Below are 26,293 nucleotides of genomic sequence, written 5' to 3'. Positions count from 1 at the left end.
TTCTGTTTTGTCCTTTTTTTTATTTCCAATGTGTCCCTGCTGCCGGGGCCTTTCACTAGGCCCACCGTATGCTGAAATCAATAAACAACCATCACTCGCGCACCTTCCAAAGTGCTGCTCGCTAAGTACCAAGTACCGAACCCAACACAGGAGAGAGACAGGTCACGGAGAGGGGCTTCCCCGCACCGCAAACGCCCGCGAGGAAAGGAAGGAAGGTCTCGGTCGCCGCGACGAAGGCATTGACCGTCAACCGCGTGACGACGCTGCCGCGTTCGCTTTCAAACTCGCCGCTGCGTTGCGCTCGCGCGAGGAAGTGACCGCGCGGGGGCCAATCGGAAGCGACGGAGGGTCTCCCCTCTCGACCAATCAAATCGCGCGCTCGCAGTCGAGGGCGAGGAGGAAATCGCGCGGGGAAGAGGGCGCTTGCGCGCGGCGGCTTTTTATAAAACGTGTGCCTTCGGTGCTCGGTCTCCGGAAAAAACACGCGGCACCGCAACAGGCCGTGGGGAACGGTGTGCGCTGTTCGAACACCCAAGGCATCAACCACCATTCATTGGGTCGGTGGCCATGACACTAGGCGGTTGTTCCTCGCGCTGTATTTGACACGTGTGTGTGCGACTGAGTGAGAGGGGTGTGAGTGCAGACGCCGGCTGATCGAACGCCGAAAGACAGGGGACCACAGAACTTGTGACATCGGCTGACTGCGAAGCTCTCCGAAACGTCACCGGCGAGCGTCAAAGGTTAGTGTCCCTGCCAACCTTGGCGTCATTGCTCCGATTCGTGGGTGTGCGCCCGTACGGCGCAGCCATCTTTCCTGATGTAGGAACAATGATCTAGAGATGATTATCTTTTATTAATATCATCAATCCTTTCCTCCTATCGTCAAGAACGAAGTTAGTCGCTGATGTTAAATGTACAGGACTGAACAAGGCCATTACAGGCCCTGCCACCGCATAGTCCGGACTTCTTTTTTGAGGTGAAAAGTTTTGGTAAAAACAGTATTTTTTTTCCTGAAACGCACGTGCTTGAGCACCAGTTTCTCCGCACGAGATGGAAATACAGCGGAAGCACCTAATGCTGCCACTGTTAATTGTGTCTTCAACATGGCGAAAACATTCAGCATAGGCGATATTTCGTTATAAAGCGACGAGATGGAAACGCACTGCAGCATCTAGAATAGTCGCTGTGTAAATGAACCCTCCTTGGCAGTCTGCATGGCGGTGAAAACTTACAATATAACAATCATTTCGGTAAAACTGGATGCGATGAATATATTGTGGCAGTTTTATGAGACCGCGAGAGAGGTGAAGGCTACTAAAGAGTTATTTCAAACAAAGTAATTTTTATTAAGCTAATCAGAAATGTTTGCCTCGTCAGGAACGCAGTTTCGTCGAGCTCATGAAATTCGGAATACATAGGAATTTCTATAAAGAGTAATCACTGTCTACAATGAAAAGCGGACTTGAACAATGCGTTTATTGTATGCTTGTGTAGTTGTCAATGAATGTCTTCGTCTCAAGGGCACAAGTAAGCAAAAAAAAAAAAAAATACACGAGCCTTCCTAGAAATCTTAACCAGCAGTTTGAAGCGCCTTTCTCGCTCTTAGACACGACTGGGTGAATTGACAGAACTTTCCCCGACTTCGCTCCTCTGTTTTTTATTTTGTTTTGACGCGGAGACATGTTTCCTGAGACGTAGGCTCTGCCGCAGTACTGTACTTGCTACCGTGTTGCGGAGAACAAGTCACGTCTCCTGTCATGCGCTGTACAAATGACGTTAGAGGAAATTGAGATAACTCATCTCGATGTCACCCGCCCCGCCTCATCGAACTCTATCGATTCGGTATTGGGAAATATCGCGATGTGCAGCAGGCATCGCGTCCTCGTCACTACGCCAACATTCTTTTTATTGTTCTCATTTTTATTCAGATATAGAATTAAGCGAGAGCTCCTGACACAGCAGTCATTCCCGACAATTAACGAACAATGATTTCTGGTAAAAGTTTGCCCAAAGGGGTGCTCGCCTCTGTAGCAGCCCGAAAAATTTTGAAACTTGGAAAACTGTAAGATACTTTTATGAAAATATGTTATGAAGTATTGAAGTCCACTATTGTGATAAGTAGCAAAATCTTTCTTTTAAAGTGTTTCCGTCGATCGCATCCAACAGTTAAGAATGCCGTAGAAAACAAATGCGGGAAAGCTTTTGACGATAGCAAAAACATTAATGGAAAAAATATGCAAGACTGCCGTTGAGTGATATGCAGATATATTGATTGTTATAGTGAAATCTTACATTATATGCAAAAATTGCGTTCATAAATGCTTCCGTCCAGAAATGTTGGGTACGCATTTTATTCAAGGTTCTGGATAGTACATGCCGCAATACGTCCGGCTAACCTGAATTATACCTGACCGAAACTGCCACTCGCATGGCTTCCCAGGGGAGCGTTCGGTGTCATTCGATGGCAAACCGTCTTCGTTTTGGGATTGTAAACACGTGTCGGAGAACCGTGCCGTCCGGAGCATAACAGATAATCGATGGGAGCGGCCTTGGCATTGACAGAACGCGCCAAACGCCGCTCGGCAACCGTCGACAGAGTAATGATTAATCAATCCGGAGTGGCAAGGACGTCGCCGCAACGTTGAAAAGGCGGTCCTTCCTCATGGCATCCGGCAGCCACGCACGGGGTCGTAGGTTCGACGCCCGGTCGCTGCGTGTGGCCGCATTTTCATTGATTCGAGGCACATCAAAGCCCTTTTACTGAGATTCCAGTACGCGGTAAATAATTCCAGGACTATAGTTAGATTAAACTCAAGACAACAGCGGCGAATGCCCATCAAAGGAGGGCCTTCAACCAATGACACGCCGCAGTTAATCCCCAATAGCGCGAAATCGCTGGTGACCGGTAGGTGCCTCCTTGACATGGGATTGATCTCGACGTCATGACAAACGGCCGACGCCATTGGCTGAAGGCCCTTCGCCCTTCTTCGAAAGATATTTGCCATTGCGTTCTTGAGTTGCATCCGACTGTAGTCGAAATCAATCAGAAGCCCTACACTAAGGAGTCAGGCACACCTGACACTATTTTAGGATAAAACAAAATGTATATCCCATACGACAATGGTGGCACTATTTCTAGCTGGAAAAACACTTTTCCAGTTGAATTTCCCGCTGAGTGGCTGGAAACTACGTTTCCATTTCTAATTCTAGCTGGAAATGAAAATTTTCTTGCTGGAGCTAGCTGTATAAGGAAATTTTCCAGCTGGAAACAAGAAATATTCCAGCTGGACACGATTTCCAGTTCCATAATAGAGCTGAAAATGGAAACATTTTTCATCCGCGTATTGTTGGCTGTACAGCCTACTCAATAGGCCCTCGGTTATGGTGGCTCGATGAGTGCCGCAGAATAGCCGCAGTTTATGTTCAGTGATTGTTAAATGAGTGTTACTACTCAATCCTGACAACGCGATAACATGATGCTTCGACAGCCCCATTACATTGGCGCGCTATGCTTTCTCGCCCAAAGAACCAAGGATAAAGACCATCACGGAGCGAAGCGTTTCACTCGGGGAATTAAGAGAGTCCACCATTCCACGTGGAAATGTCTGGACCCGCGCCCAGTCCGTAGACACTGCGTCTTCCTCGTCCTCAATCTCAGCGGTCTGGTTGTGTGCTTGGCCGCCGCTTTTTTTTTTTTCACTCTTTGGGATGCATTGTTCGAGGCGCCTGCAGGGGATTTCTCTCTTGCAGCGGCTGACCTTACGGTGGCTGCCTTGAGGAACTCGCGGGACGCTTCGTATAAACACCGCTAACGTAATCACTTCCCGTCCGCCGCCGGGTCACACACTCGCACGCGACTTAGCGCGCGCAGTTTGCGAGGGGGTCGCTGTATAGTTGGAGAGGAACCGCTCTTGGAAGCCACCGTATACCCCGCGCGAGGTGCGGTAATTGCGGTAGCTTCTGTTGGAACGGCAAGGCGCACTTCAGTGTTCAGGTCGTATTGGCAACAATAAACCCGTTGTCTCTACAGCGTACGGCACAATTTTTCTTGTAATATTGTATGTTTGTACTTTATTCGCTATGTATTCCTGTATGACGATGTCACTTATAATTTTCATGCGCTACATGCGTTGCTCCAGCGATTCCAAATAACCTGTTGCAAAGCCTTGATCAAAAATCGCCGCGCCGGCTGAGTGGTTATGGCACTCGTCTGCAGACCCTAAAGAAGCGGGTTTGATTCCGGCCGAGGCGGTCGAATTTCGCTGGAGGCGAAATTCTAGAGGCCCGTGTATACTGTGCGATGTCAGTGCACGTTAAATAATCCCAGGTGGTCGAAATTTCCGGAGCCCTCCACTACGGCGTCTCTCATAGACCGATTCGCTTTGGGACGGTAAACTCCCATAAACCACAAAAATATACAGCTCAAAGGGGTTGTTTCTAAGCCGCGCCGCAGTCTTTTCTAGCGCATTTGGCAGACCTATAAACTCGGGAGGGTTGAGGCATTGCCTCCTAAAAGAGGTGCTGGTTGAGAACGCACGTCCCTTCCATCTCCTGTAGTCAGATACAACTCAAGAAAAAGAAAAAAATTTCCCGTCAAAGCACCCCCTTCATGCTAATGGCGTCGGCCGGTGCTCATGAACCTGCTAGCGTGGCAATGCAAGGAGTGGCGATGTCCCCTGTCTTCATTGTGACGCCACTCCCTGCATTGTCGTGCTACACTCGCTAGCAGGTTCACGAGAATCGGCCGACGCTATTGGCTGGAAGGGGGTCTTTTGATGGAAAAAAGTAGCTTTTTTCTTGAGTTGCATCCGACTATGGAGATTAAGGTCTCTCAGGATGCAAGACAAACCGCACCGGAAGGCTCGGAAGTTAAAACCTTGGGCTGTGTTTTTTTTTTGACATAGGTTGTAGTGTGATCTTATCTGCTATATAGTAAATGCTGACTCCCCTCTTCAATGACCTCTGGGCCTTGATAGAACATAAACAAATTAAAATAATAAGTATGCCAGTGACTAATGCACAAACTAATTGGTTGGACTTGTAGAAAAAGCGCAAAAAAAATACGAGGACAACTCAAGGCACACTTGCGAACAAGACGGACGCTGAACTTTAATAACAGGCTGGCATGTAGATCAAAAGTAAGCGGCTTCTGGCATCGACCAAAAAACTCGATTTTTAACAGAGAGTTTCAGCATAGCGTGCAAGCGCTCGGATGCTTCTGCGCATGCGTAGTGGTCAAGTGGGGAAGCCCACCTTCCTCTGCGCGCGTATAGCGCAGCTGACCCATATCTCTCTCTACTGCTGTTTCGGATATGAAACTTTGTTCCTCTTAGGCTGAAACGCCTGTGGGAATTTAAACTCTTGGTCAGCTTATAAAGCCGTATTTGTCAATACAACCCGTCGAACTCTCGGTTATGTACATAGGTTGACGTTCGGTGTCCTTTACAGAAACTTTGATAGCAATACTTGTCGGCTGCATTGGTAACGGTTTATGGGATGATGTCTTTAATATACGCGCCGTGGTGGATTTGCACAGGCACGATTACTGGCGTTCCTTGAGCCAAGAAGGATTTTACAGTCGAACCTCGTTATAACGATAGGATTTTCAAAGAAATAATGGATATAACGAAGGATTGACGATTCCCCTTGGAAACTGGATCAACGCGTTCTATAAAGAAGCTACGGCTATAAAGAAGTAATCGCCGGTCCCCTTTACTTCGCTATGACGAGGTTATTCTGTGCATAGTTTTAACATCTGGAACATACTTTGTTGCTTCGTCGTTGTGTATGAGTCCCGGTCATTGCCGGTGATTTTGTGCTAGTTACAAAAGCTCTGAAGTAACTATTGCCGTTTACTAAACAGCTCAAGAATTTCGTATCGTAATGCTCCGGAAAAGAAAATCGGTTTATTGAAAAGCTTACCGAGATAAAGATTTCGACGCGTTAAGAACACGCTTCATAAACATTCTCTTGCAATAGAAACGTCGCACCCTTCTTTCCTGTTTACGTGACTCTGAACGTCCTGCAAAAGAATTTGGAAAAAATAAACAGTGGTGTTCAGTAAAGCACAGTTACGACATCAATAAATGCCTGCACGCGGAAACCGGGCGAATATTGATCGCCGCACTCCAGTATAGGGTAATAAAACTTGTTAGCGTAACGGCTATTCTCCGGCTGATGTATCGCCACTCGGAGATGCGCCGAGCCTCTCCGGCCAACCTCGAGTCCTTTGTGTTGGGGCCTACGCGAGCCTGCTCATTACGATCCGTTCTCGAGCCAAAAGTTGGACTACAGCCCAAGTAGGGGGCACGCGAGAGGCGTAGGTTCCGCTTATGCCGCTGCTGGCATAAATTGAGAAAGCGTGCGCAGGCACTGGTGCGATGCTAAATCGGCAGAGTGCAGTTTACCTCGTCTGGTGACTAATTTACTCCATCAGCGAGTATTTGACAGTTACTAACGGTTTCTTCTTTAGCGAAGCGGTCTTTTTATGGATTGCTACGGGCACGACTCCAGGAAAGCGGCTTTGGCCAAGACGTGGTCTGGTGATATATACCGGCTTGCGTTTGGCGTGGTAGGCGCTGCCAGATATTTGTACTTTTGAGCACCGAGAAATGGGCATTTTATACGCAGGGCAGTTTTAACGCATTGTTTTTTCGTATTTTGTTTTCGCAAAAAAAAAAAAGACGCATATTCCCCATTATTCTCGAATCAAAAAACGCCATTAACGAACTTGAAGAAAGGAGTACGATAGAGAAAGTAATCTCTCGGAGGACGGTCGTTGTTGTGAAAAATACAATATGGAAGTATCACAATGTGGGAGTATTGCAATATGAGAGCATTACAGTCGGTGGAAACAGCGCACAGACGTGGGAGGCATACATCCGAAACAACGACCACAACTAGACAAGTGGGGCCAGCTGAAGCAAAGCCTTTAGAACTTCGGAAACGTACATATGCTAACCGGAAATGCTCAAATATCCCCGAGAATTCTCACCTTGATCCCTATAAGCATTACAGCATGAATTGCCCTTCAAATGAATTGGCCCCTTACGTAGGTAAGTTTGAGCTAAATATCAGCGAGGCCATGGATTGCGCACTGTAAGTTGACACACGCAAGCCAGCTTTCCATAACAATACTTGCTGATCTCAGAGATAATTCAGTATGGTCCTTCCACAACTTTTCACGGCTATTCTCCGATCTATAATTGCTCTACTTAGCTATAGTCAGGTACAACTCAAGAACGACGAGGCTTTTCCCCGTCAAAGGACCCCCTTCCAGCCAGTGGCGTCGGCTGATTATCATGACCCTGCTAGCGTAACAATGCACGGAGTGGCAGATAAAAGGGGATAGTCCCCTACCTGCATTGTCACGCTAGCAGGGTCATGAGAATCGGCCGACGCCATTGGCTGGAAGGGTGTCCTTTGACGGGGGAAAAGCCGCTTCTTTCTTGAGTTGTATCCGACTACAGACGGGCCGCCTTGTTTTCATAACGGTTCACTACAAATGAATGTGACTCGGCGGCGTGCACATCACCAGCATAAATGCTCACAGCTCGTGATGAATGAGAAAACGCTTCCGCACGCGATCTGCACGTCACTCGACTCTCACGTGTCAGCCACGCTCGTCCATTTGTAAGTACCCCGTGTAAACAACAAATAAAGTCCAGCGGGAAGCCATGTCTTCACGCTCTTCTGAACGCACACCACGCGTGCAGTAACCCGTCCATTCGTACGTGCCATCTCCGTAAAAAGAAAAAAAAGAAAACACAAATCTGAACACTCGACATCCGCATTTTCGTGAATGACCCCATCGACCGTGTTGTGTAAATACGCCTACCTCCGCTACTGCTTCCTCTTTGACTCCTAAAATTTACATCCGTGATATCAGCACCCGAGCGGTAAGCCAGGTACTACGTAATACTTGAGACGACTGCGCTACGAAATGAAATGAGCTCAGCGTAGGCTGGAAGCTGACGTCGTCCTACTCACGTCACCGGCAGAAATTAATCAAAACAGCGAAAGGAACTAGGCAAGTTTACTCACATTTCTGAATAAACTGCGGACGGCAGACGAAAAGAAAGGTATAGACGGAAGAAAAAAAAAACATTTTCAAGTTTCCCGCATCGCATCGGGGGATGGCAGATTCAGCGGGAGTACGTGTTCCTTTACAGCGCGCTCCGGGGTCACTGAATGTTTTTTGTGGTAGCGTAGCCGAGCTTATAGCTTTTTTTTTCTACCCGACAACACATCCCATCGACACAGACGAAAGAGAAAACGGCCGATTTTCGTCAGCGGATTTGTGCGAACGTCGTGGAGTGACGAGGGTCATCAAAATGAAAACAAAAAAAGAACTAAAAAAAAAGAAACGGCATCGAGACCCGCTCCGGTCCGCGCGATTTTTTTTTTGTTTTCTTTTCCCTCGCAATATTCCCGGCGCTTCGCTCAGCCCCGAGGGGCAGAAGGCTTGCGGCGGGCCTGCACTTTCGCTCGCGTCGTCCCAAAGAAGCGAGAAGCGGCGCTGCTTTTTTTTCTTCCTCGGCTAAGGAAAACCGCAGGAGCCCCTTCCTCCTCTCCCTCCTCCTCTTACCGCGACGTGGTCGACGTCGAGTGTGCATAAGAGACGCGGCCAGTAATCCCCGAGGCGCGAGACAGCCCAGCGCTGTCCTGATGCCGCCTATTGCGCTACGATTATTCCTGTCATCTTGTCCGCCGCTCTCTCACCCCTCTCTCCCTTTCGGAGAGAGAGAGCGGAGAAATGTGAAAGAGAGGTGCTTCTCCGTCCGCTTTCTTTCATTTCCTCTTCTCCTTCTTCTTTGCTTTTTCTTTTCTTCTATCTTTACTTGTCTCTTCTGTGCCTTTCGCCCCGCGGCCCCGTCGTTTGCATCGGCCAAAAGCACGTCGGGATGCGCCGTCGTCTGCCTCCGCCGTCCGCGAGCTTTTTCCTCGGAACCGCGTCTTTCACTTTCTGCGCTCTCGGCTAATGTCTTGGCTGGAAGGAGAGGTTATGCAGCAGTGCGGCTGTACAACGCTGTCATCGCTAAGGAAAGGCTTCTTCTGACCACGGGAGGAGAGGGTTGTGCAGTAGCAGTAGCGACGAGACTGCTTCGGCAGCGCAAACAGTAGCAGCAGCGGCAAGGATGGAACGTAGTGTAGCCAACGCTCGGAAGGGGCGTAGCTAGCGGCGATAGCCATCCGCTCCGCACACCTTTTGCGCGTCCGGGCAATAACGCGGCGTTCATTAAGGGAAGGGAATGTCGGGGCGGCCTTCATTTTCAGTGTATGTGACTCCGCAGAGCGCCTCGGCTGCCTGAGGTCGCAGAGTGCGTTGCTTTGTCGGCACTCTTTGTCGAGGTGTCTGGAAAGCGCCAGCTGTGCGTGCGTGGTTGTCCTGCAGTTTTGGCGGGCTTAACGCATTTGAGAATTTTTAAAATTTTATTTGTTTATTTATTACAGATACCCTAAAGGCCGTAAGGGGTATTGCATAGGAGGGGACGCACGAAACAAAAACCCTACAGATTAGCAATGAAACACAAAACACTAAAACGAGCTTGACGCACGATGGCCTTAGTTGCCTAGGTGCCATCAAACTCAACACAACACAACACAAAGTCACTGCTAAAGATATGAGGAAGCAATCAAGCCAGTTACGTATGAATAAAAAGACAGATCGGCGGGAACATGTGCAAGAAACCGAGAAAAAATAGAGGGGTAACAAAATAACCAGATACTAGCGGAAGTTATGGAAGAACGACGCAACCAGAAGTCACGAAACTTTTCATAAGTGTAAACTTTCAAAAGCACAAGAAAGCGATTCGCGCTCGCAACAGCGCTGGCCAGCTCGGCCTAGCGAAGCCCTGCACTCACTTGTATACGGGTCATGCTATCGTCCTGTGCAACTTTGCCGAAGTAACGAATTGTGTGGACGTTGATGTACAGAACTAGCGCAGCAATCAAGCCGACGTGGAACGGAATTGTATGCACTAATCATATCTTACGCGCTTCATACACAGACATCCTAGCAGGCGTACAATCTGTGAAACAAAAGAGGCCTAAAAGCATACAGCAACACAGCTGGAGACTTTGTTACACGCAGAAGAATTAGGCACAATTCGCGAAATTCAATCACTGTGTACAGCATCTGTTATGCACTAGTGATGTTAAACAATAGAGCAAAACCGTTTTTCCTTGCTGTTTGTTGCAAGAGCGAACCCCTCGCTCATATTTGTAGGATAGATAGATTGTTGCCAGGAAGAAAGAAAAAGAAAGTGCACAGGCCTGCCCACTGGCTCAAGCCGAGCCACAATCGCTACCACGTGTAGATAGAAGGAGAGTTGAAAGATGGGATAGAAAGACAGGATAGTAAAGACGCGCTAAAGACAAGGCCGATCCCGGAGGTAGTGCAATACCGGGCCAATCGGTGGCGGGAGTGAAGCATTCTTCAAGCTCTCCGCCACATGTCCAAAAATAAGTCCAATTGGACCCGTAACAGATACTTTACTATTAGTGGGGGTTATACCTACTATTTGTGGGGGTTATACCGAAAACTCACGTATCGGCAACAGGCAGAGGGAATGTTGAAAACGAGGCATGAATGTCTTCTGAGATGAGTAGTAACTCAGCAATGCGCTTGATTGAGAGTCTATATAGCAGCACTGCGCCAATCGCGGAACTCAGGACAGAGGGAGTTTCTCCCTCATTCTCTTCCCGTCGTCTCAGACACGAAGCTTCTCCTTGACTTCATTCTGAGTTTCCTCATTGCCTCATGATCGGTGAGCTATCGAACGCGAGGTGCTTATACGAAGGGTACGCGACTGCCTCCTAGTCTACACGAAGATAGCTGTTCCGACAAAAAAAAGCAGTGACGCTTCTTCTCCTGTGGTTTGCCTGCGTCCTCCATTCATCCTGCAAGGAACTCTGATTGTACCTTGGTCTTAGCATTACAGAATCACAAAGTTGAGCGGCTGTTCTGCTAAAGTGTGTAAAAAGTAATCACTGTAACCATTCCTTGACTGAGATAGGTTACTAGCATATTACGAAGACGACGATAATTTACGTCGTTTTAAAGCTCATTTAAGGGAGGGAACGAAAAAACACTATGCGGCTCGTCTGCATTTAGAAGAGAGTCCGCTTCGGGTTATCGCCGGTCTGTTCGTCCCAAAACAAGGGGAAGAACGTCTTCACTATGCGTACAGTCTTGGTCAAAAGTCTTAAGGCTTTTCGGTTCAGCCGCATAACAGAACCATTACAGCACTATTAACGACATGATGACCTTGAAATGGTAGCAGAAGGTAGTGAAGCTTCTTGTGGTAGTGAAGCTTCCTGCTTGACTTGTGTTTTGAATGATCCGCTACGCGGGGCATTCTAGGAACATTAATATCCCTGCAGCTGAACGCTGTGGCCTTAAGACTTTTTAGAGACTGTACCTTCTCCGGCATTTTATGTTGTAACCATTGGCGGCTGGTATAAGAGAGCCTGAATGCGATATCATTAGATGTCTGCATTAGCGGGGACGCGTCACTGGGAACAGCGATCTGTGTGCCATCTTGTCTGTGCATTGACTTCATCGGAACGATGCGAACTAAGACTCTTCTTGTCACCTTAATCTTCAAAGTGAAAGTGGCGATAGATCGCTTTCAGTATGTGATGGACACGCTAACCCTTTCTTCCTTGGTTGTCATGGTAAAATTGGATACCGAGTTTCGCTTAAACATGTATAGGGAGCCTAATGATTCTGAAGGATCTATATAGGAACTCGATGCCTATCGAGCCAGCTCATTAAGTAGTCTATTTACTCTTTAACGAGACCTAACTATACAATTTTGCCCTGTACGCAGTACAAACAAGTTTGCAGAATTGTCTCTGTAAGACTTCATAAACAGCAATTTTTATGCAATTTGTTTCGTGCCTTCACTATATGAACTCGCTCCGTTCGCAGTCAAAACAAATTCGATAGAATTGCCTCCGTAAGACTTTATAATGAGTCGAATTTTTCAGAGCTTGTTTTGTGCCTTCGCTACATGAACTCACTCTGTTCGCAGTGAAAACAAATTCCATAAAATTGGCTCGGCCAGACTTCGTAATGAGTCTGTTTTATGAAGCTTGTTTCGTGCCTTCGCTAAATGAATTCGCTCCGTACGCAGTCAAAGAAGAATCTATTGAATTCTCTCGGTAAGACTTCATAATGAGCCAATATTTATAGATACTGTTCACTGTCTCATCAATTCGCTCTGTTCGCGGTAAAAACGCGGTTGTTTTCTTGCTCACATTGGGTCTGAGCTTCTTCCGAGCTTTGCGCCAAAACTTTCTCAGACCTCCTTTCATATTTGCCGAGCCGCATTCGAGACAGCACTGGGATGTGCAGTCTTTGTCGAAAATATGCAGGTCAGGGCGATTCCCGCTAAACCGCGAATGGGGAAAATCCTGTGTTCCGGAGGTATTGTGGACGAGATCTCTCCTCATGTACGAGAGAAGTGCTGGCAAGGCAAAAACGAGCCACATTGGATGGTATGAAAAACAAACTCGCTGGGCCGCATATTTTTCACGGAGCCTAAAAAGGTTAACCGGTCAAGTGGCTAATATGCGTCGGTTGCTACGTCGAAAATTTAATTTCCTAAGTCGGCTTTCACATATTTGCGAAGCATCCTATAGTTCGCAGCTTGGCACCTCAGCTGACATGTTTCATTGAAAGTTATGTATCCAATCTTTAAGAATCCCGCCGGTCGGCGACTCTGAGCAGAAAGGAGTAAGAAGGGTGTAAAGCAGTCCTCTAGAACACTCCCTTTTATTAAAGAGAGTGCTAGAGGAGAGCTAACTCCCATTTAGGCGTATTAGAGTGCACGGTGACAGCGGTACGTATACGTAGAAGCCGTCACGAGTATTGCTTTATATTCACCGGTAGGAGCTAGATGACATACGAAAGACATCAACTGCTCTATGAGCTCAGGTGGCTTCCACACCGGGCCGTCGATGCCCACTGAGTGAAACCTCGTCATAATTACGACCCACCGTCGGTGACGAGACAGGCAGGCTACTTCCTTCTAGAGAGATACGGTATACGGGTTCAGGGAAACCATAAGCGGGGAGGCACTATAGAGAGATGAATCTTCGACGTCATCGTCGTGTTGCGTTTCGAAAGGCACTTTGTTGCCAGGCTCCGGGAGAAGGCCCGTTTTTAACCCTTCGGCACGTGACTCAATGCCGCCGATGCGTCGCCGACGCTACTGCCCCCCCCCCCCCCCCTTCCCCTCTAGGGCCCGGATGCAAGGGGCGAAGGGTTTGTAAGATTCATGACGACAAAAAAAAAAAAAGAAGAGAAATCGAAGAAAACTTCTCGATCGGCCGCCCGGAATTGCCGTGGCACGGTACGGGATTCCGCGTCTCGATTACGGGTCCGGCCGTCGTGCGCTAGGAGATCCGCCTCGAGAGGCAGTCGCGTCTCTTCTCCGGGGGACAGTCTGTCACGGTCTTGTCCCAGGAAGCAGCGTTTCCCAATGCCATGTGCCACTCAGTCTGTACAGGCGCACGCATGATGGGCGGGAGATGGCACGATCGATGTATGTGTGTGTGTCTTTGCGTGTACGGCACAGTCGTCTCTACGCTCTCTGATTCTGTGTGTGCACGGAGGCCTAAACGGTACCGGTGTTGGCGTCAGTCGCGTCTTGGGCTCATCCACGTCAGCGGACGATTGCCGTTCGTTTTCACGGGATCCAGTATTGCTATAGTCCGCGCGCACAATAACCGACGTTTTGTCGGGGATCTTTTTTCAGGGGCGAGGCGAAGCTAGCCCTTATAAAAGTGGTCTATAGACAGTCTATAGACCTCTTATAGACTCTATTACCGTCCTATAGATAGTTCTTTTTGTCTATTCATAGCCTATAAACAAAAGTCTACTGAAAGTGTATGGACATAAGTCTAGATTGTCTATAGTCTGTCTATATGGTTTATGGTTTAAGGAGGTTTAACGTCCCAAACTGACTCAGGCTATGAGAGACCCCGTAGTGAAGGGCTCCGGAAATTTCGACCACCTGGGGTTCTTTAACGTGCACTGACACCGCACTGAACATGGGCCTCTAGAATTTCGTCTCCATCGAAATTCGACCGCCGCGGCCTGGATATAGTCTGTCTATAGCATTTTAGCATTTGTATTGACAAAGGATTGTTCTCTAGGATTTATCTATACACAGTCTATCGACTTTATAGGCAGAAATCTATGGACAGTCTATTGTCTAAAATTTTTTTTAAGGGCTGTACCGCTAGGCGGAATAATCGCCTTTGTATAAAGATCCCTCCAATATTAATGGGAACAACCAGTTCACACAAAAAGGCTCATTCTTTAGTTAATTCTCTGCTAAAGTTGAAAATGACTTTTGGATGTCATACGTCAACAGGAAAACTATACTCCGATACAAATTAAGAAAAAAGCGGCTTTTCCCCCGTCAAAGGACCCCCTTCCAGCCAATGGCGTCGGCCGATTCTCATGAGCCTGCAAACGTGAGTGGCGTTACAATGAAGGCAGTGGCGTGACTATGGAGGGAGAGGACAATCCCCGTTCATCTGACACTCCCTGAATTATCAGGATAGCAGGTTCATTAGGATCGGCATTTATGCCAGAGAAAAGTGCATGACCGGCAACACCTTCGCCAATTTAAAGGGACAGACTTCCAAGCCCGGCACGTGGTTGTTACACTTTGTTACGGTCCATTTCGTCCCTGATGTGCGACATGAGAACGGAAAAACAGATTTGAATTGGTTGTTAGGGTGCGGAAACACCTCCCGTGACAAGTTCCTTCATTCAAAAAGCATTGACCCCGATCGAAAGCGACACATCCAGCCGTTCTTTCCTGTACAATCGAATGTACGTATTTCAACCCGTAAATACTATAAGCTTTGACTTAAATTCAGTTCAGTTCTGAAACGCTGTACCACTTGATATTGATGATATAGAAAGACTCCCGGAACGCAGCTAAATAGCACTGCGAAAAGGTTGTTCCGGCAGCTTGCTTGAATAGGCGAGCGCTGTTTCGCACGCGTGATTGATTTGAGAAGTTTGCGGCTTCCAGATACTCATTGCAACGCTCGATGTACATACACTGCTTTATCATTGAGTAAGCCGGACATCCTTCGCTTGACTGCAGGGTACTGTTGAGTTGTCCCACTATTCAGTAATGACATCTATACATCTGCACTTTGCTCCGTGACCTTTGACCCGAAGCGTTAGAAGACGTGTGCACCGTCAATGACTGTTCGCCCCTTTTCGACGCCCATGCACATCACAGAATTGACCCGGAAGTAGAACGAGGCATTCGTCCGCAGAGCCTCTGTAATCGACACTTGCCTGCAACGACACAACTGGGCGGCGTAACGTCAACTTTTTCTGCCTATCAGGCCCAGCTCGAAGATGCTGTCAGAGATATAGGCTTCGTGACCCCGTTTCTAAGACGCATCTTCTCGCGGGAATTTCGAACTCGGCGCACTGTTTTCTCGAAAATAGTATTGAAATAGTGGCGTGGTTACGCGCGCCTACATGCAGTTCAACAAAGCAGGATTGACAGGTAGACGAGCGAATGTGTTGCGCGAGACTGTAGCCACATCTGCAAGAAGACCGGCGTATACACCTGGTCTTGCGCGTAGTTCCGGTTTCGCCACCGGAAGGCTTGGCGAAAGTACAACGCGTGAACGGGCTTGTTTGTGGTCGCGACGCGTGCTGCAGCTGTCGGCGGCGCACGCTTGATCGAGCATCCGGCGTGATTGGTTTCGGCGCGGGGGTCACGGATGTGGCCTCTCTCGACAACGGCGAAATGGATGGTGCCAAACCGTGAAGGGAGTACGGCAACTCGGATTTTCGTGCTGGTAAAAGAAGTCCTGAATTCTCGAGCGAAATCGGAGGTCCCTCTATGATTGTTCCTGCATGGCTCTTCCGTTACAAAAATTTCTTTAGGCAATCTCTGGACTGTCCATAAACTTCTGTCTATAAGGACTATAGACTCTCTACAGACAAACGATAGGGAACAGTCTATAGGCAATACAAATTCTATAAACAGTTTATAGACAATCTATTGATTTATGGCCATACACGTTTAGTAAATTTTTTCTATAGACAGTATATAGACTATGAATAGACAAAAAGAAGTATATATAGGAAGGCAATACCGTCTACAAGAAATCTATAGACTGTCTATAGAAAATTTTTATAAGGGTTAATACATACATCCGTTAATAATTGGTTTTTGGGGAAAGGATATGGCGCAGTATCTTGTCTCATATATCGTTGGACACCTGAACCACGCCGTAAGGGAAGGGACCTAGGAGGGAGTGAAAGAAGAAGGGAAGAAGGAGGTGCCCTAGTGGAGGGCTCCGGAATAATTTCGACCACTTGGGGATCTTTAACGTGCACTGACATCGCACAGCACACGGGCGCCTTAGCGTTTTTCCTCCATAAAAACGCAGCCGCCGCGGTCGGGTTCGTACCCGGGAACTCCGGATCAGTAGCCGAGCGCTCTAACCACTGAGCCACCGCGGCGGGTACATACATCCGTTCGACTTATATGTTCAATGGAGGTTCAGTTGACCATTAGTTGAACCGGCGGCAACTTCCACTGATTTTACTAGTCGCGCATGTCCCAACGGAGCCTAGCATTTGTCGGGCTTCGGCAGCTGCTCTTATGAGAGAAATCTTAAATATGAAAAATAATGTTGAAAACTGAACTATTCTGAGCATGCTTAAGGACGTAGTATACGTACTATCGGCAAGGAACGAAATGCAGACAAGACAACTGTAGCGCGAACAGCAAAATGACAAAGTCCTAACCGCGGGAAGGTAGCGCAGGTAATTTCCGCTCGATGGTTCGAAGACTGTCCTGTAGAAGTGCTAATCGGTGTCGCTTGTATTCTCTCTCCAAAACCTAATGTTTTCGTGTATTTGCGCAGGCCTTTCAATTTTCTTGTTCTCGTTTCATTTCTTACTGGTAGGACAATAGAACGAAGCGATTCTCACGGATGTCCACTTATATTGTACATAGGGCGACTTCTTCGAAGGCCTACTGAATAGCATGGTATTTTACCCAAGCCACTCAAGACACTAGAAAAGTGCTAAATGTTGGCTATGCTTTTTGAGGTGTTTATTGTTGTCGTGGAAGTTTATGAACGTTAACAGCGGCTTTGCCGAAACGATGCATATCTCTCACGGCCGGTTTTTGCCAAGAACGGAGAAATTGAGGTCTGAAGACGGCAATAGCCATTTTTGTAGCGATAGCTACATTAAGGTAGCATTTCGATCCTTCAGCGTGGCGGCGCCGCCAGCTGTCACGTGGTTAGTCCCATGGTGCGAAGCAGCTGCCGGCGGCGCGGAGCCGTGGCTGATCGCGTGGTTGCTCACGTGACCAAATTCCATTTGGCCAGCTGTAGCTATCGCGTCACTCCAGGTTTAACCAGAGCTAAACCACCGCCAATTTTTTTCCCCTTTACTTAAAGGGGCCGTCGAGCCATCCCGTTGATATTAATTCCTTCATTCATTGAGCTGATATCGTGCAAATGACACTGATTCTTTGTTATGATATCACTTCATTTCACTTATTTGCTCGCTACACGGCAAGGGTCGCGCCAAAGCTGCGCGGAGAAGCTTGACGTGATCACCACTGCCGATTGCACAAAGTGGCATTAGCAATTATAAACGCATTCCTTGCAGATACATATTTACCAAACATGTCAGGCATCAATAATAATAATAATTGGTTTTTGGGGAAATTAAATGGCGCAATATCTGTCTCATATATCGTTAGACACCTGAACCGCGCCGTAAGGGAGTGAAAGAAGAAGATAGAGGAGGGAGTGAAAGAAGAAAGGATAATAGAGGTGCGGTACTGGAGGACTCGGGAATAATATCGACCACCTGGAGATCTTTAACGTGCACTGACATCGCACAGCACACGGGCGCCTTAACGTTTCGCCCCCATCGAAACGCAGCCGCCGCGGTCGGGTTCGAACCCGGGAACTCCGGATCAGTAGCCGAGCGCCCTAACCACTGAGCCACCGCGGCGTGTCAAAAAACTAGCTTAAAATAGAGCAAATAGACGGCGAAGTGGCGATCCCCAACAAACTTAGCCGCACCACCTCGAAAGGCGCTCTCGGAGTAGGGCGCACGCACCTGACCCGGTGTAAGAGGGCGAGGATAATCAGCAACACCGGCATGCTCGTGGGTCCTTGGAAGGCCGCCACGGTGAAAGCACCGGGGGAGACACGCCAACGGCCTTGGCTTCGCCGCCTCCTTTCTCCCGTCACGAGGAAGGAGCGGGCGCGTTTGCTCCCCGCACAAAAGATGCCTCCCTCCCCCCCCTCTCTCTCTCTTTCCTCCTCGCAGCTGTCTTCGCCGCAGCATCGATGCCGCACGCGCCCGATCGAGCCCCGACTGGCAAGGCCGCACTTTTCTGTTGGCTTCGCGCGGTAGTTTTCGGTGCGCCTGTATGAAAGCAGTGGAGAGGGCGTTTACTGCACCGATGTCGCCGTTTTCGGTGCCTCGAGGATTCGTGTCATGGTGTCATTGGATCAGATGAGTCGCTAAATGCATGGACAGTGGAGGAGAGAGAAATGACGCAGCACCTGGTGTCTTTCGCATATCTGCTTTTTCAGTTGTTATTAATGCGATATCATTAGAGTTGTCAAGAAATTAGCTTGTTGCACGAGAGAGGTCACGTGACCTTGTGACGTTATCACAACCTGTCCTGATGGGCCGTCCAGATTAGAGAGAAAAAAAAAAACCGTGATACTCCGACCATGGTCTCGTGGGAGAACCGACTTCTCGGTGCCAACTCGGCGCCTTCTTCATGATTGGGTGGAATTCGTCTCCCGACCAGTTCACTTCGCAAAATGCTCACTTTGCACCCTGATTCGTCGAGAGAGGTCACGTTACCTTATGACATCATCACAACCTGCCCACCGTGGAAGGTGGAAATTAAATTAATGATTGGTCGAGAAAGGTCACGTGACCTTGATACGTCATCACATCTTGTTGTCAGCGACCTAGTTTAGAGACAACAACAGAGATAGCGAATCCAAATCCAAAATGAGGGGGGAAAATGCGATATATGAAAATGCGGGCATCGTCACAGCGTAGCGGATACCTGCTACTGCAGATATATAGCTGTCAGAATATAACGGTTGATGGACCGAAATTTGCGAAGAAACAGACGCAAACACACAAAAGTTGAGGCTGAAGCTGCGACACAGATGTGAAAAACGTATATAAAAAATAAAACATGGTGACCACCGCCTGCCTCAACGCGGTTGATGCGGTACGTACGGGTCAGGTATTGCACTTATCTCTTGCTTGGGGAAACGAGAAAGTCTTATGCACATTTGTACGTGCGAGGTAGGTTTTCAGCGAAGTTCTCTGGTGGCGAATGTCTAGTACTTATTGCCGGTATTCATGATATATATGATGAAGGGTCCAATCTCACTTCGTGGATGAGAAGCAAATATGTGAATTTTAAATTAAAAGTTTCACATTGTGACACTGGGGTTCAAATTGCAAAATTGCTATCTTGCATTAATGCCCGAGGGGAATCTAAAGGCGGCTGCGTCTTAGCCTGTTCCGCTTATCCGATCACACGTTGGCGCAACCAGTCAACTCGGATACACTCCATTCTTAAAGCTCTTAAAAATTGTTTTTTGGGGAAAGGAAATATCGCAGTATCTGTCTCACTTCTCGGTGTACACTTCTACCACGCCGTGAGGGAAAATAAGGGGATAGTGACCGAAGGAAGGCAGAGGCGGGGTTTAAGTGGACCTCCGGAGTAATTTCGACCACCTGGGGATCTCAAACGTGCGCTCACATCGCACAGCACACGGGCGCCTTTTGCGTTTCGCCTCCATCGAAACACGGCTGCAGCATCACTGGTTGAGGTCGCGGCAGCCAGTGCTCCATCAAGGCGCACGAAGTGTTTTCGCCAGGGTTGCCTGTTGCTCTGCGATCGGGCGTCGCTGATACAGCTGAACCTTGGTATAACGAAACTGTTTATAACGAAATGATGGACATAACGAAGGAATGACGATTCCCCTGGGAAGCTCGGTCAACACGGGCTATAACGAAACGACGGCTATAGCGAAGTAATCGCCGGTCCCCTTCGACTTCGTTATAACGAGGTTCAACTGTATTACGAAACGAATATCTGAGTAGGCGCCTGTTCCTGCTTGTTCCGCTGTCACAACGCACGAAGCGCGGAAGCATGGGTCCGGCGCGGTTCTAAAACATTTAAGCCGAGTGCGTCCCTGGGCTGTACAATCACGACGTCCAAGAAAAGGTTGAGCACAAATCACAGTGAGCGCTGGCAGCGTAGCGACATCAGTATCGGTAGCAAGGTCATGGTCGATTGGCTGCTCAGTTGCATTTGTAGAACGCTGTGAGGTGTCGAGCACGAGTGATAATTAGTTATGTGTGAGCCTCTCCCGTGGTAGCATAAGTTGAGACCATTGGACTACGCGCAGGACAAAAGGAAGAAACTTTATCTTCTTGAAGGCGCATCCTCTTTAGCCCACTAAGCATCCCGGAGAGCTTTGCCTCCTCAAACGATAAACGAAAATGAACTTGTGTATGCTGGTCCTCCTGAAAAGCCGAAAGAGAGAGAGAAACAGCTTTATTAATTCGGCCCCGCCGTGGTGGCTCAGTGGTTAGGGCGCTCGACTACTGATCCGGAGTTCCCGGGTTCAAACCCGACCGCGGCGGCTGCGTTTTTATGGAGGAAAAACGCTAAGGCGCCCGTGTGCTGTGCGATGTCAGTGCACGTTAAAGATCCCCGGTGGTCGAAATTATTCCGGAGCCCTCCACTACGGACCTATTTGTTCCTCTCTTCTTTCACTCCCTCCTTTGTCCCTTCCCTTACGGCGCGGTTCAGGTGTCCAACGATATATGAGACAGATACTGCGCCATTTCCTTTCCACCAAAAAACTAATTATTATTATTACTTTATTAATTCGATAGGATTAGAAGCTTCATAGGGCCAAAATACGTCCTCTTCTTAAAATTCACCCACTGGTAACAACTTACAACTCTAATTTCAGCGCTGTGTTTGTCTCCTCCTCTTTCTGGTCCTGTTGTCTAGCGCTGTCTGAATTTTCTTGTTAGCATGGAACACCAACTCGCCCAATCTGGCGTCCTTCTACAGTTCACCCATTGGTTACAGGGGAGCGACGTCACTTCCGGCGAAGGCATCGACAGCTTCGAATGCTATTAGGTGTCCTTGTGATTTTTTTTAAGACGCGCATGCAACATTAAGCGTCGAGGATATCCTGCGCCAGTGTCAGCAAAACCAGTTGGTCTTTCAGCTGGTCTGAGGCTAGCCAGGCCCACCTCCTTGATCGAGGCAGAGGAATGTGGTGAAGGGTAAGTTGAATGACAAGGAGGCAAGAAACGAGGGAATATTACAGATTATTATAAGGTAATACCGTCATCTGAGCTATGGTAGGATGCAACTCAAGAACGGAGCAGCTTTTTACCGTCAAAGTACACCGTTCCAGCCAATGGCGTAGGCCGATTCTTATGACCCTGCCAGCGTGACAATGCAGGGAGCAGGGCCACAACGGAGAGAGGGGTGTATCCCCGACTATAGAGGGAAAGGGTTATCCCCTTTAATCTACCACTCCCTGCTTTGTCGCGCTAGCAGGCTCATGACAATCGGCCGACTCCATTGGCTGGAAGGAGGGTCCTTTGACGGAGGAAAGCCGCTGCGTTCTTGAGTTGTATCCAACTATAGTTAGCATACAGCACCTTGGAAAAAAAAACAGTGCAAAAAGAGGACGGAGGCAGAAAAAACAGATACCACAAGCGAATAGGGTTCGGTGCAATTTGGGTATGCAGGAGAAGGAATCGGAAGAGGTTAGGAGTTTATTCAAGTGGATGTCAATGAATGCGTGGTTGCAGGGGTGGTGAGAGAGAGAAAATAAAGGAGACCGGAGAGGATTATGGGCGCAGTATTCCAGCAGGCTCTCGAGTCTGTCTCCTCCATTGCTCGCACCGACGGCTGGCGTGGTGTTGTACAACAGACAAAACCTGCCAGTGTCCGCCAGCTGTGACGTCATCATTGGGAGACCACCGCATATCCTTGACGGCGGCCATGCCGGATGTCATCATGCACACCGAAGTTTGCGCGAATGAGTTAATCGACCAGTGGCCTGCAGGAAAACGAGTGAGTTAGTAATGAATCGATAGTGAGCAGTGAATGAGTGAACAGTGGGAGTGTGTGAGAGAGAGCAAGATAAGAAGGATGGTGGGAGGAAGTTTATGTCTATGCGCCTTAATCAGAACTTCCCCGCACCTACTGATAAGGCATAATCTGTTTCTAAGACAACCAATTACCACCTGCACAGTTCCTATCATCTGGCCTCATCAATTTAAGCATTACCTGGTTCACTTCTAACAAAAATTTACTTCTACCAAAAGTTCATACAAACTATGATAAGCAGACTTTTAGGTTTTTATCAATATGATCATGCAGCACCTTACCTCTGAACATTAAAAATTCCCGTACACTATACTTAATTTTAAAAGAACACTAAAACGACACCTAAAAGCCATTAGTTAACCATTAGTATACTTTAGTTGTTAAAGTTCGTGTTCAACGTGTGTAATAATAATAATAATTGGTTTTGGGGGAAAGGAAATGGCGCAGTATCTGTCTCATATATCGTTGGACACCTGAACCGCGCCGTAAGGGAAGGGATAAAGGAGGGAGTGAAAGAAGAAAGGAAGAAGAGGTGCCGTAGTGGAGGGCTCCGGAATAATTTCGACCACCTGGGGATCTTTAACGTGCACTGACATCGCACGGTGTCAGTGCACGTTAAAGATCCCCAGGTGGTCGAAATTATTCCGGAGCCCTCCACTACGGCACCTCTTCTTCCTTTCTTCTTTCACTCCCTCCTTTATCCCTTCCCTTCCGGCGCGGTTCAGGTGTCCAACGATATATGAGACAAATACTGCGCCATTTCCTTTCCCCAAAAACCAATTGTCCAATTGTGTGTGTCATGTTCCAATTAAGCGTCACCTTTCATTCCTAAAATGCTGCACGTTGTGTTAGTCATCACAAGGCTATTCTGTACAGGAAGATCTCCTTTCAGTCGTCGACTATGGGATCTCCTTCTGCGTATCAGTCTGTACTCATCAACTAAATTAATAATAATAATTGGTTTTGGGGGAAAGGAAATGGCGCAGTATCTGTCTCATATATCGTTGGACACCTGAACCGCGCCGTAAGGGTAGGGATAAAGGCGGGAGTGACAGAAGAAAGGAAGAGAGAGGTGCCGTAGTGGAGGGCTCCGGAATAATTTCGACCACCTGGGGATCTTTAACGTGCACTGACATGGCACAGCACACGGGCGCCTTGGCGTTTTTCCTCCATAAAAACGCAGCCGCCGCGGTCGGGTTCGAACCCGGGAACTCCGGATCAGTAGTCGAGCGCCCTAACCACTGAGCTACCGTGGCGGGGCATCAACTAAATTACATTATAAAATTCTGGTTCCAATGGTCACGCATGTGCATGTGCCCCCGGCGGCAACTAGGCTATGCAAGTGTCCTCACGACGGGCGCAGGCCTCTCAATGATGACGTCACAGTTGGCAGCCCGCAGGCTTTGTGGGTGGAGCTACGTGTGTCCTCCTAATTCACGCGCGGTGCGCCCTCGCTTCACGGAGCCCGTTGGCGCGTAATTTGCGGCTTCGCAGGGGTGTGATTACTGCCCCCTCTCTCGGCCGTCGCGTGCCCTTCCCCCACTTTCTATACAGGCCAATGTTAGCCGGCGACCGCGAAGTGATGTGCAGGGTTATACGCGCGAAGCCGGAAAAACACCGAAATTGCCGCAGATGTAGCCTAGCGAGAAAAAAAAAATAAAGGAAGAAGAAACAATCTCCGCGCTGTAGGTGGCATATTTGGCATGCCGCTTCCTAATTTCAGCGCGGAAAGTTAAGCGATTTCCACAGAGTTTCCGCCTTTTCAATCAATTCTCCATTTTTGTTTTACCCCTTTTAGAAGAAGGAGTGATGAAGTAATTAACTTTTCGCCTTCCTCGCCTGTCTGCCTCCTGCGTTTTTGACAAGGTCGATCTTCTATACGCTTTCTTTGTTTGACATCGAATGGAAGCGCATGAAAGAAACGTGTAGTCACTTGGGCAAGGCCGCTCAAGCGAAGCCTTGCAAGCAATCAGCAAGGAAGGGGAAAAAAATAGATGTCATTTTGGGCGTGTATAATAATAATAATTGGTTTTTTGGGGAAAGGAAATGGCGCAGTATCTGTCTCATATATCGTTGGACATCTGAACCGCGCCGTAAGGGAAGGGATAAAGGAGGGAGTGAAAGAAGAAAGGAAGAAAGAGGTGCCGTAGTGCAGGGCTCCGGAATAATTTCGACCACCTGGGGATCTTTAACGTGCACTGACATCGCACAGCACACGGGCGCCCTAGCGTTTTTCCTCCATAAAAACGCACCCGCCGCGGTCGGGTTCGAACCCGGGAACTCCGTATCAGTAGTCGAGAGCCCTAACCACTGAGCCACCGCGGCAGGTGGCGTGTATGAGCAGTTCGTGAAACCAACGTAAAAACATCGATTCTGTCAATTTCACATTTCGTGAAACCAACGTGAAAACATCGATTCTATCAATTTCACAGCGCATGCGTCTTCTTCTTTGCGATCGCTGAAGCAGTCTCGGACTGGCACAACACAGGTCTGGGGCCAAAATGGTTTCTAGCGAACACTCAAGAACCAAGTAGCAGATGCCCATCAAAAGAGGCCCCCTAGATAAATGGCGCCCTCCGATTCTCATAATGCCGCAGTTAATACGTAGGGTATCCTAGACATTCCTGTGGGCAACAATACTGGGTTTCTTCCTCTGGGTAGCAACAGTACCGTATTTTTTTTATTTTTGGAAATCATGGACTAAATGCGATAGTGGGCCCCCTTACAAAAATTTCTTTAGACAGTCTATAGACTGTCAACAGACTTCTGTCTATAGACTCTATAGACTAACTCTATCGAACAGTCTATAGGCAATATAAATCCCATACACAGTCTATAGACAATCTATAGTTTTATGGCCATATACTTTTAGTAGACTTTTGTCTATAGACAGTCCATAGACTATGACTAGAAAAAAAAATATCTATAGGAAGGCAATGGAGTCTATAAGAAGTCTATACACCATTTTTATAAGGGCGGCTACGTTCACTTTCCTTTGTGTACTTGTTTAATGGCAGTAACGCTACAGGAGAAGCCGTGAAGCCTCTGGTTTGAGATTTAATTTTCGTTTCATTTAGTTTTTTATTTATTGATAAATTACATGGGAAGGGGCGGGGCACTTTGAGTAGCCGTCGCCTATGGATGTGATGGAAGCGTGCGCATTGGCCGATATACCATCAGCCTGGTACAGAGCCCGCGCATTTTGCACTGCAATGAAGTCTGTGGGCATAATATAATATAATAGTAATTGGTTTTGGGGGAAAGGAAATGGCGCAGTATCTGTCTCATATATATCGTTGGACACCTGAACAGCGCCGTAAGGGAAGGGGTAAAGGAGGGAGTGAGAGAAGAAAGGAAGAAAGAGGTTCCGTAGTGGAGGGCTCCGGAATAATTTCGACCACTTGGGGATCTTTAACGTGCGCTGACATCGCACAGCACGCGGGTGCCTTAGCGTTTTGCCTCCATAAAAACGCAGCCGCCGCGGTCGGGTTCGAACCCGGGAACTCCGGATCAGTAGTCGAGCGCCCTAACCACTGAGCCACCGCGGCGGGTAAAATGTGGGCATCCCAAACAAGAAATTGCGATGAGTTCAACAATGTTTTTGTTATCTGTACGAAAATTTATACCGTGGCATGCAACTTTAAAGAAACATTTACCCACTACAGACGCGCTCTTTTACAGTGTCCAGACTATTTATATTAGGTTTAGATAGACAACTATAAAACAAAGGCACAGCCAGTTTGTCTTAACAAACCTGTACCAGTCACAAAGCATTCCCTTCGAACAGGAAACATAGAATGTACGACGAATGGAGCTCATCAAAAGGAACGCCTTCCAGCGGAGGCAGTCGAAGCTAGACTTTTGGTCTCAGACAACATGGCCTGCCTTTCTGGAAACCCTTGACGACCTCCCGCTTTGCGACGAGTATCGCGTCTCCTTTATATATTCGATCTCTGTTCCCCGGGCGCTGCAGGCGGTCAGCGAATGCACGGCAGGCAAAAAAGCTTAGTCGACTCCCGTCTATATATCCTGCTTTCTTTCTTCAAAATGACAATCGTCTTGGCTCGGCTACCGGGATTTCT

General features: G+C 48.0%; 1 protein-coding gene across 1 annotated transcript in view; it reads left to right on the top strand.

Annotated features, from left to right (window-relative positions):
* Window positions 1–453: 453 nt before the first annotated feature.
* The window catches only part of LOC144101153 (uncharacterized), a 93,542-nt gene continuing 67,702 nt past the window's right edge, over window positions 454–26,293 (top strand). The window contains exon 1 of the mRNA XM_077634192.1: window positions 454–740. The gene's annotated coding sequence lies outside the window, so the exon portion shown is untranslated. The remainder of the gene's footprint in view (window positions 741–26,293) is intronic.

The sequence above is a fragment of the Amblyomma americanum genome, chromosome 8 (genome assembly GCF_052857255.1).
Source record: "Amblyomma americanum isolate KBUSLIRL-KWMA chromosome 8, ASM5285725v1, whole genome shotgun sequence".
NCBI lineage: Eukaryota > Metazoa > Arthropoda > Arachnida > Ixodida > Ixodidae > Amblyomma > Amblyomma americanum.
The sequence above is the reverse complement of the archived record's forward strand: the minus strand, read 5'-3'. Positions and strand labels throughout refer to the sequence as shown.